This window comes from Haematobia irritans, chromosome 2, assembly GCF_050003625.1.
Source record: "Haematobia irritans isolate KBUSLIRL chromosome 2, ASM5000362v1, whole genome shotgun sequence".
Taxonomy (NCBI): domain Eukaryota; kingdom Metazoa; phylum Arthropoda; class Insecta; order Diptera; family Muscidae; genus Haematobia; species Haematobia irritans.
The window spans coordinates 131017233-131027734 of NC_134398.1; the positions used below are offsets into that span (position 1 = coordinate 131017233).

Here is a 10502-nt window from a genome sequence, read left to right on the forward strand (position 1 = left end):
CGATGATTATAATTTGCTACCTATAATCTTAATTTAGTTGTAACGGATCTAGGCTTATACATTCTGCAAGAACACCCCCCCCCCCCCCCATATGCCTTGCGCACGCCTGGATTGGAAGGTAGCAAGGACCGAAAGTATATGGTCAGTAGTATAGTGGATCATTACAATCCATGGTGGATGGTTCATAAGATTCACCCTGGTCGAAATTTCGGCCTGATATATCTGTTTTTATTTCTTTGTACTGAAGACGAGATTGAATTTAACAATTTAAACACGATTATGAGGGACGAGGACTGACAGAAACCAAATAAATTATGATCAGTGCATTAAATGTATCCTTAGTGCAATTTTTTCCTTTTTGGCAAGGAATCAATACCAAATAATTTAAGTAAAGGCAAATTCTTTGGAACTGTGTAAAATTTTTTCAATGCAATCCGAGGTACGCATTTAAAATCGATTCAGGATATAAAAAGGTAACTCGAACAAGGCACTGAAAATAGACAATTTGACATGTTTGGAGGATTTAAAAAAACGTTGACACAGGTTTTTATTTATCGTGGATGTATCACTTTAAGGGATATGATATATAGTTAGAAGAATAAATAAAAATTATTAATTTTACAAGCAAAGTAATCTTCATTTTGGCTCACAATAGAAATGTAGAGTTAATAAGCCGCCGCAATGATAGCTTGCAGCGCTGCGTTATCTGATTCCAAACAATTTTTATATTTCGATTGCTGTGACCTTTCATTCATCATTAAAATTTCCCATCTATCTCAACATAAATTTAAAGTGTGAATAATTACAATCACCAACACCTCAAACTACAACACCATTACCACAATAAAAGATTGCCGATGGGAAATGTCGAAACTAACAATTATCTTGTCATAATTCCATGGGAGAAATATTGTCATTAAAGGCCATGTTCCAGAAGTAGCCCTCATTGATTACATACGATTCTCTTCCATGGCTTTGTGTAATGGGCAAAAGATTAATTTCGATTTTGGGTTTTCGTTTCGTTTAACAGCCAAAATGAATAAAGGATAACATGTTCAACATCCTTTACCATGTAATTTGGAATAATTTTTATTCTTGATACCATTCGTTGGACTTGGAACAATTGTTTTGGTTTTGTGCCATCAACGGCGGATAATCTTACCTAAGCCCTTGCTGTGGATTTTCTTCACTCAAGACTTTGATATTGGCGTGATTGGAGTAACGTTGAAGGTTTTAGCGCCTCTTCGACAGTGCTGAAATATGATGAAGTATTTATAAAGCCGGCAAAGAGAAGAAATGGATTTTTAAATTATCCCATACCTCTTGTTATTAATCTATTTATAATTGCGAAATTAGTCGGCATATATAGTTTAAGAAAAAAAAAAAAGATAGATTGCATAAGGGAGGCCAAAGTAATTGCGATTCCGCATGTAATAATGCAATGTAAACTGAATGTTTCAATTTGTAATACGCCTAAAAGGTATTAAATAAATTTCTTAAATTTACGGCAATTGATGTTTTTTTATTTTGAAATAAATTCAAAATATTCTTTAATTCACTAATTAATCCTTTGACTACCCAGCATACAATTTGGAAGTTCTTCTAAATGTACGAAAATAAAAGCACTTCCAAAAATATCCTTCCAAAAAGTTCTTTAGTTTAACTACCCAATAAGACCTTTTAATTCAATTTTGTATAACTCGCTTTTTTCATATTTTTGAGTAATAATTTTTACTTTCTTACTTAGTTTAAAATCAGATTACAAATTAATAAAAAAATTAATAAAATTTTGTCGAATTAACTACTAAAATTGTGAATTCTTAAAGTATTTGGGGTCAAACTTTCCAGACAAACGTTAGAATGTATTAAAAATTATAAAAAAAAATGTTACAAAAGATTTCTTTGGAAAAATATTACAAAATCCACACATCTGTATTATGGTCACATCTTAAATCTTTCGACCCTAGAGTTGCCTGTGGGCAACTTTTTGTGTTTTGAGACTCACTGTCAGCGTTGTTTTTGTTCATAAAACTGTAACGGTATCGAAAGCTCCAAGTGTTTTCTTCAAGTTGAATAAAAAAACAAGTAAGGAAAGTCTAAATTCGGACGGGGCCGACTATATTATACCCTGCACCACTTTGTAGATCTAAATTTTCGATACCATATCACATCCGTCAAATGTGTTGGGGGCTATATATAAAGGTTTGTACCAAATACATACATTTAAATATCACTCCATCTGGACAGAATTTGATAGACTTCTACAAAATCTACACGGATGAAAAAGACTGTTTTTCATATGTTTGGCTATAAACATTATATGTTTGGAACACAAATTTTTAAACACAATATTTTTGAGTGCAATCATATAATGTTCATAAACTAGCATAACATGTTTGGGACATATATGTTAATATGTTAGAACATATTATGTTTGGGACATAAAATGTTTGTAAATATAATATGCTTGGATGCAAACATATATTAATTTAAAAATAGCCTATAAACATATATGTGTTTAGTAGCTTGGAGCGCTATTTAACAGGGAGCGATATTGAATTAAGTTGGTGGTTGTTGCTTGTTATTACAAAATTAACATTTTATTTTTCCTTGGGCAATTGATCAGCTACTTCTTTGATCCTTACAAACTGTGTGGTCCGCTGTTCGAATCCCCGTCCGGCAAAAGGTAAAATTAAAATAAAAAAAAAATCATACAATTGAATAATTTCTTCTACAATGTTTGTATTACAGAAAAAGGTGCTAAGAACTAAAAAATCTCGTGGAAGTGAGAAAGATGTGGGGGAATATACAATTGGGCAGAAACAAAATTTTGAACATTCAGGTCGAAACCCTATGTTGTTAGCACCTATATTACCTGTTTATTTTCATAATTCATTATGATTGTAAATATATAAATAAATAAATAAAATTTTGAGCACAATATTGTTTGGGAGAATTCTTTTTAAGCATATAATATTTTTGGGTGCAAAATGCTTCCAAACATATTATATGTTCACATAATAACATATTGTTTTTCGGAAGACAACATTATTGAATTTGGATGCAAAAATACAAAATGTTTGGAACTTAGACTACCCAAACATATATTGTTTAGACCAATATGCTTTCAAACATATTATATATTGGAAGAGATCAAACATATAAATGTGTGGGCAATACCCAAAAATGTATATGCTTGAAGCAAAATATGTTTGGGAGTATATATTACAGAAGCGATTTTTTGTGAGCGTGTATAGACTCAAAATTTAAGTCGGCTAATGCACTAGGGTGGAACACAATATTAGTAAAAAAAAGATATGTGAAACATTTAACTCTGAAGCAATTTTATTTATGATTTATCGCTCGATATATATGTATTAGAAGTTTAGGAAAATTAGAGTCATTTTTACAACTTTTGGACTAAGCAGTGGCGATTTTACAAGGAAAATTTTGGTATTTTGACCATTTTTGTCGAAATCAGAAAAACATATATATGGGAGCTATATCTAAATCTGAACCGATTTCAACCAAATTTGGCACGCATAGCAACAATGCTAATTCTACCCTCTGTGCAAAATTTCAACTAAATCGGAGTTAAAAATTGGCCTCTGTGGTCATATGAGTGCAAATCGGGCGAAAGCTATATATGGGAGATATATCCAAATCTGAACCGATTTCAACCAAATTTGGCACGCATAGTTACAATGCCAATTCTTCTCCCTGTGCAAAATTTCAACTAAATCGGAGTTAAAAATTGGCCTCTGTGGTCATATGAGTGTAAATCGGGCGAAAGCTATATATGGGAGATATATCCAAATCTGAACCGATTTCAACCAAATTTGACACGTATAGTTACAATGCTAATTCTACTCCCTGTGCAAAAATTCAACTAAATCGGAGCAAAAAATTGGCCTCTGTGGGCAAATGAGTGTAAATCGGGCGAAAGCAATATATGGGAGCTATATCTAAATCTGAACCGATTTGGCTGATATTTTGCAAGTTTTTCGAGACCCATAAAATATACGCATGTACGGAATTTGAGGAAGATCGGTTGATATACACGCCAATTATGACCAGATCGGTGAAAAATATATATGGGAGCTATATCTAAATCTGAACCGATTTTTTTCAAAATCAATAGGGATTGTCTTTGAGCCGAAACAGGACCCTATACCCAATTTTAGAACAATCGGACTAAAACTGCGAGCTGTACTTTGCACACAAAAATACATCAACAGACAGACGGACAGACGGACAGACAGACAGACAGACGGACAGACAGACAGACAGACGGACATCGCTAAATCGACTCAGAATTTAATTCTAAGCCGATCCGTATACTAAAAGGTTGGTCTATGATTACTCCTTCTCGGCGTTACATACAAATGCACAAACTTATTATACCCTGTACCACAGTAGTGGTGAAGGGTATAATAACTAATTTGCTTGTCAATAAGCAAATTTTTTTCGTTAGTACGCACGAGCCTCAAGAAAAAAATATTTGCGAATTTGTAAAAAGGTTTTTATACATGTGACTTTTTTCAAAAATTACAACAAAAATGTCAAAAGTTTTTATTAAATCTGTCCTAGTACATATCACCGTGGTCGTAGCCACCGTGGTGCAATGGTTAGCATGCCCGCCTTGCATACACAAGGTCGTGGGTTCGATTCCTGCTACGACTGAACACCAAAAAGTTTTTCAGCGGTGGATTATCCCACCGTAGTAATGCTGGTGACATTTCTGAGGGTTTCAAAGCTTCTCTAAGTGGTTTCACTGGAATATGGAACGCCGTTCGGACTCGGCTATAAAAAGCAGGTCCCTTGTCATTGAGCTTAACATGGAATCGGACAGCACTCAGTGATAAAAGAGAAGTTCACCACTGTGGTATCACAATGGACTGAATAGTCTAAGTGAGCCTGATACATCGGGCTGCCACATAACCTAACCTAACCTAGTACATATCAAATAAAATATTTGTGGAAATCAAATTTTAGAATTGCAAAAAACATGTGAGAAATTTTAAAGTTGTAAAGTTGTCTATGGGCAACTTTGGGCCATTGTGGTAGTAAAATTACATATTTTTGGACATAAGACCTAGCGAAAAAAGGGTTGAAAAACAATGATTTTGAACAAATTTTGAACTTCGATTGGGACGTCCCAGTGAGAGGAAGCCATACACGCAAAAAAATAATTCTTTCCTCCCAAACGAAATTTTAGACAAACAAAGTTCGTTTCTCATTTGCTTTTCGCTGTAAGGAAGTGTATTTGGAAGAAAAGTATATACTTTTTGTGATAAACGGTTATTCTTTTCCATGATGTAAAAACAATTTCATAAAGACTAACTCAAAAAAAAAAAACAAGTAAGTAAAGTAGAAAGTCGGGCGGGGCCGACTATATCATCCCCTAAACCACTCTTACTGAATTAGTAATCATAAGCATTTGTGGGGTAACATTGATATAGGTCTGGGAGATAAACCGCAGTTGCATATTTAAGAAAATTAAGGGGTACATGTTTATGGGTGCTTTGTCTCAATCTGACTATAGCTCATAGTCAATGTTGCCAGGGAAAATATTCGGTTTACCCTACAAGGACAAAAAAAGTTCCCTACTTTCCCATACAATTTTCCCTACAATATGTTTCGTTAAATTAAAAAAATTTTACAAAACAAAAATGGTTCTAAGTACTTTATTATCTTAAAACATGAAAATGCAACGTATATAACTTAGTATATAAATTTTGTATTACCACCACGGTTTCCACAGTTGGTAGAATTCTACCCAAAATAAAGGGTGATTCTTTTGAGGTTAGGATTTTCATGCCTTAGTATTTGACAGATCACGTGGGATTTCAGACATGGTGTCAAAGAGAAAGATGCTCAGTATGCTTTGACATTTCATCATGAATAGACTTACTAACGAGCCACAACGTCGAATTTTCAGTGAATGGGCCCTAGAAAAGTTGGCAGAAAATCCGCTTTTTTATCGACAAATTTTGTTCAGCGATGAGGCTCATTTCTGGTTGAATGGCTACGTAAATAAGCAAAATTGCCGCATTTGGAGTGAAGAGCAACCAGAAGCCGTTCAAGAACTGCCCATGCATCCCGAAAAATGCACTGTTTGGTGTGGTTTGTACGCTGGTGGAATCATTGGACCGTATTTTTTCAAAGATGCTGTTGGACGCAACGTTACGGTGAATGGCGATCGCTATCGTTCGATGCTAACAAACTTTTTGTTGCCAAAAATGGAAGAACTGAACTTGGTTGACATGTGGTTTCAACAAGATGGCGCTACATGCCACACAGCTCGCGATTCTATGGCCATTTTGAGGGAAAACTTCGGAGAACAATTCATCTCAAGAAATGGACCGGTAAGTTGGCCACCAAGATCATGCGATTTGACGCCTTTAGACTATTTTTTGTGGGGCTACGTCAAGTCTAAAGTCTACAGAAATAAGCCAGCAACTATTCCAGCTTTGGAAGACAACATTTCCGAAGAAATTCGGGCTATTCCGGCCGAAATGCTCGAAAAAGTTGCCCAAAATTGGACTTTCCGAATGGACCACCTAAGACGCAGCCGCGGTCAACATTTAAATGAAATTATCTTCAAAAAGTAAATGTCATGGACCAATCTAACGTTTCAAATAAAGAACCGATGAGATTTTGCAAATTTTATGCGTTTTTTTTTTAAAAAGTTATCAAGCTCTTAACAAACCACCCTTTAGTAATCTTTTTTTGTTAAATATCTATAAAAATAAAATTTTGACAATAAATTCTATAGAAATAAATTTTAGAGAAAAATTCTATAAAAATAAAATTTTGAGAAAATTTTTTATAGAAATAATATTTTGAAAATAATTTCTATAGAAATACAATTTGGAGAAAATTTTCTATAGAAATAAAATGTTGACAAAATTTTCTATAGAAATATTTGTTTGGTAGATATGTAGTAATTTGTGGTAATCTTCAATTTTTGTTTTTTTTTTTTTTTTTTTTTGGCACGAGTGGTAACTGTTGTTACCACACATTGTTAAAGATCAAGCCTTGCCGGCTTCTAATTTGCTCCTCTAGAGCCACCAAAATGTAAAATTATTACAAATTGTGTTGAGTGAAAATGTCCCTACATTGTTGCCCTACGTCCCTACAAGACGCTAAATATTATAAAAACCCTACATATAGGGAATTTCCCCTACTTCTAGCAACACTGTCTGTTTTGATATTGCACCTACGGAGTTAGTATGCCACTAATATTAAGCCCATTATTAAAAAAGAGAAAATCGTTCAATTAGTGTGGGTGATATTCCAAATTTGTAAAAATCGAGCAATATTCTTATGTAAGAGCTACAAGTACGTATAAATACGATCGGCTAGTACATCAAAATTTGAGTAAAATTGGTTAATAAATAAGAGTACTATGGCCAAATTTGGGAAAATCGAGCGATGCATATATATGGAAGCTATATCTAAATCTGAACCAATTTGCATAATATTTTGCGGGTTTGATTAATATCACAAAAGGTTACCTTTTGCAAGATTTGAGTAAGATCAGTTAAGAAATGAGGCCTGTATGGTCAAACATAAGGTTATTAGGGGCGAATTTTTCAAAATCGGGTGATACTTATATGGGAGCTATATCTACATCTGAACCGATTTCGATGAAGTTTTGCACATATAGTTAGTACTATAGAGGACTGGATCTAGCCAACTTTTAGTAAGATCGGTTAATAAATAAGGGTTCTATTGCCAAATTTGGGAAAATCGGGCTATACATATATATGGGAGCTATATCTAAATCTGAACCGATTTCGATGATTTTTTGCACATATAGTTAGTGCTTTAGAAGACTACATTTAGCCAAATTTGAGTAAAATCGGTTGATAAATAAGGGTTTTATGGCCAAATTTAGAAAAATCGGGCGGTACATATATATGGGAGCTATAGCTACATCTAAACCGATCCCAATGAAATTTTGCACATATAGTTAGTGCTATAGAAGATTATATTTAGAGAAATTTGAGTAAGATCGGTTGATAAATAAAGGTTTTGTGGCCACATTTGGAAAAAGCGGGCGATACATATATATGAGAGCTATACCTAAATCTGAACCGATTTGGATGAAATTTTGCAGACTTGAAGGGCGATGGAAAATATTACCTTTTGCCAAATTTGGTGACGGTCCCTTTTGAAAAAAGCGCAACGTGACCCCATTTGTCGAAATCGGGCGATACATATATATGGGAGCTATATCTAAATTTGATCCGATATCTTCCAAATTCAACAGCGTTCGTCCTTGTGCCCAAAAAACTCTCTGTACCAAATTTCATCAAAATCGGTTTATAATTGCGACCGGAATCCTGTGAACAACAAATACATGGACAGACGGACGGACGGACGGACACCAAGCGCTAGATCGACTCAGGAGGTGATGCTGAGTCGATCGGTATATATTTTATGGGGTCTAAAATCAATATTTCTGGTAGGCACATTTTTTGGCCGATCAAACTTATTATACCCTGACCACTATGTGGTTTAGGGTATAAGAAAACATTGTTTTCTTGCTAATTGCATTTTCCCTCACATCTTTCTCACATCCACGAGGTTTTTTAGTTCTTAACACCTTTTCCTATAATACCAACAATGTAGAATAAATTATACGATTTTATAAATTTTTTTTAGCTTTCGCCTGGACGGCGAATCGAACCGCGGACTATGCACTTTGTAAGCCAACACACTAACCACTGAGCTATGTACCTGTTATGGTCATCAATAGATAATTATCCATATAAGTTATATTTATATAGCATAGCTTGCGCCCACGAACCGAATAAACAAAGTTTATTTAACAGAAACAAACATTTAGTTTGGAACCGTGGAGCAGTGTTTGCATGCCACTTTTTTTTACATATATTCCAGATATGTTCGAAAGATTCCGAAAAAATGTTCAACATTACATTGTACTATATTAAATTTTGAACTGTAAAATGTGTCTTATTAAAGACCTAAAGTCAGAAAAGAACAGTGTTTGATATAAACGAAATGGACTGTGTTGTTGTTTCAAATATAACTTTTTTTATTGAAAAAATAAAAATTTTGTAACAAACGAATTTTTTTGGTGATAAAAGTTTAAAATTTTCGAAGCAATTCAAAAAACTCTAACAAAAGAAAAACGTTTTCGGTATACGTTTTCCAAACGTTTTTTTTTTTCTTTGCGTGTAGATATCGGCCTTCTTGGCAACATACTGGTAGATTAGTACGAATATTGGCGCTTTATTATACTTTGGTTTTTTTACACCTCTAGTTAAAATGGCATGGGCTCAACAAAAAAAAAACATTTTCGTGAATCACGCGAAGCCGTGAATGAAAGTTAAACTAAATCTCGGGAATGTGCGTGAACGGGACTAAACAAAAATGTATCGTGCGTGAGTAAAAATCAAATTGAGTTCGTGATTGTGAGTGAGTAAAATTTCTCCGAAAGCACACTCATGGTAAAAATTCACGTTCACGATGCAACACACGCTCACGATAAAATTTACGTTCACGATAAAATTCGTGTTCACGATAAAGTATGCGTTCACGATAAAATTCACACTCACGATAAAACAGAGACACAAAAAAATTAATTGTGCTAATTGTTCCATCGTGAGTTATGAATGATCGTCATCAGTAATTGCAGCGAGTGATGAGATTTGTCGTGAATCACAAGAATTTTTGTGAATGGTAATTGTTGTATCACGAACATTTTCGTGAATGAAGAATATTGTCGTGAGTCGCGAGAAATTTCGTGAATTGCGAGTATTTTATGAACCACCAAAAATTGTCGTGTTCCGAAACTATTCGTAAATCACGAGATTTGTCGGGAATTACGAAAATTGTTGTGAATTGTGCAGGAGCGTGACGCATAAACGTTGTTCGTGCGTGAGCGTGCGCGAGTATGACTTTTCATTTCGTGAATTTGCGCGACCGTGAATTCCTACCCACATTGTGTGCGTGAGTACAAATATTTCTTCATGAATGTGCCTGTGCATGGGTGAAATTTCACGTGCGCATCCAAGTATATATTTACTGTAAAAATGACAACAAACTTTAAAAAAATCCAATAAAACGTAATACGTCTATCATTACAAAACAAACTATTTTGTAGTCACAATTGCCCACAGGCAACATTGCCTACCGCCCCAACGAATAGGCATGTCGACCCGAAATTTTGGCTAGACGCTTCTTAAATGACTTCAACATGATTAAAAGTATAAAAAAACAAGTAAGTAAAGTAGAAAGTCGGGCGAGGCCGACTATATCATACCCTAAACCATCCTTACCGAATTAGTAATCATAACCATTTGTGGGGTAACATTGATATAGGTCTGGGAGAAAAACCGCAGTTACATATTTAAGAAAATTAAGGGGTACATGTTTATGGGTGCTTTGTCTCAATCTGACTATAGCTCATAGTCAATGTTGCCAGGGAAAATATTCGGTTTACCCTACAAGGACAAAAAAAGTTCCCT

The 10502-nt window shown here is 34.4% G+C and overlaps 1 long non-coding RNA gene across 1 annotated transcript; it reads left to right on the forward strand.

Moving 5' to 3' along the window:
• Positions 1–2619: 2619 nt before the first annotated feature.
• On the forward strand, positions 2620–2941 carry LOC142226261 (uncharacterized). The gene is made up of 2 exons (XR_012719644.1): positions 2620–2686; positions 2752–2941. It is a non-coding gene; the product is annotated as an uncharacterized LOC142226261 (long non-coding RNA).
• The last annotated feature ends 7561 nt before the right edge of the window (positions 2942–10502 follow it).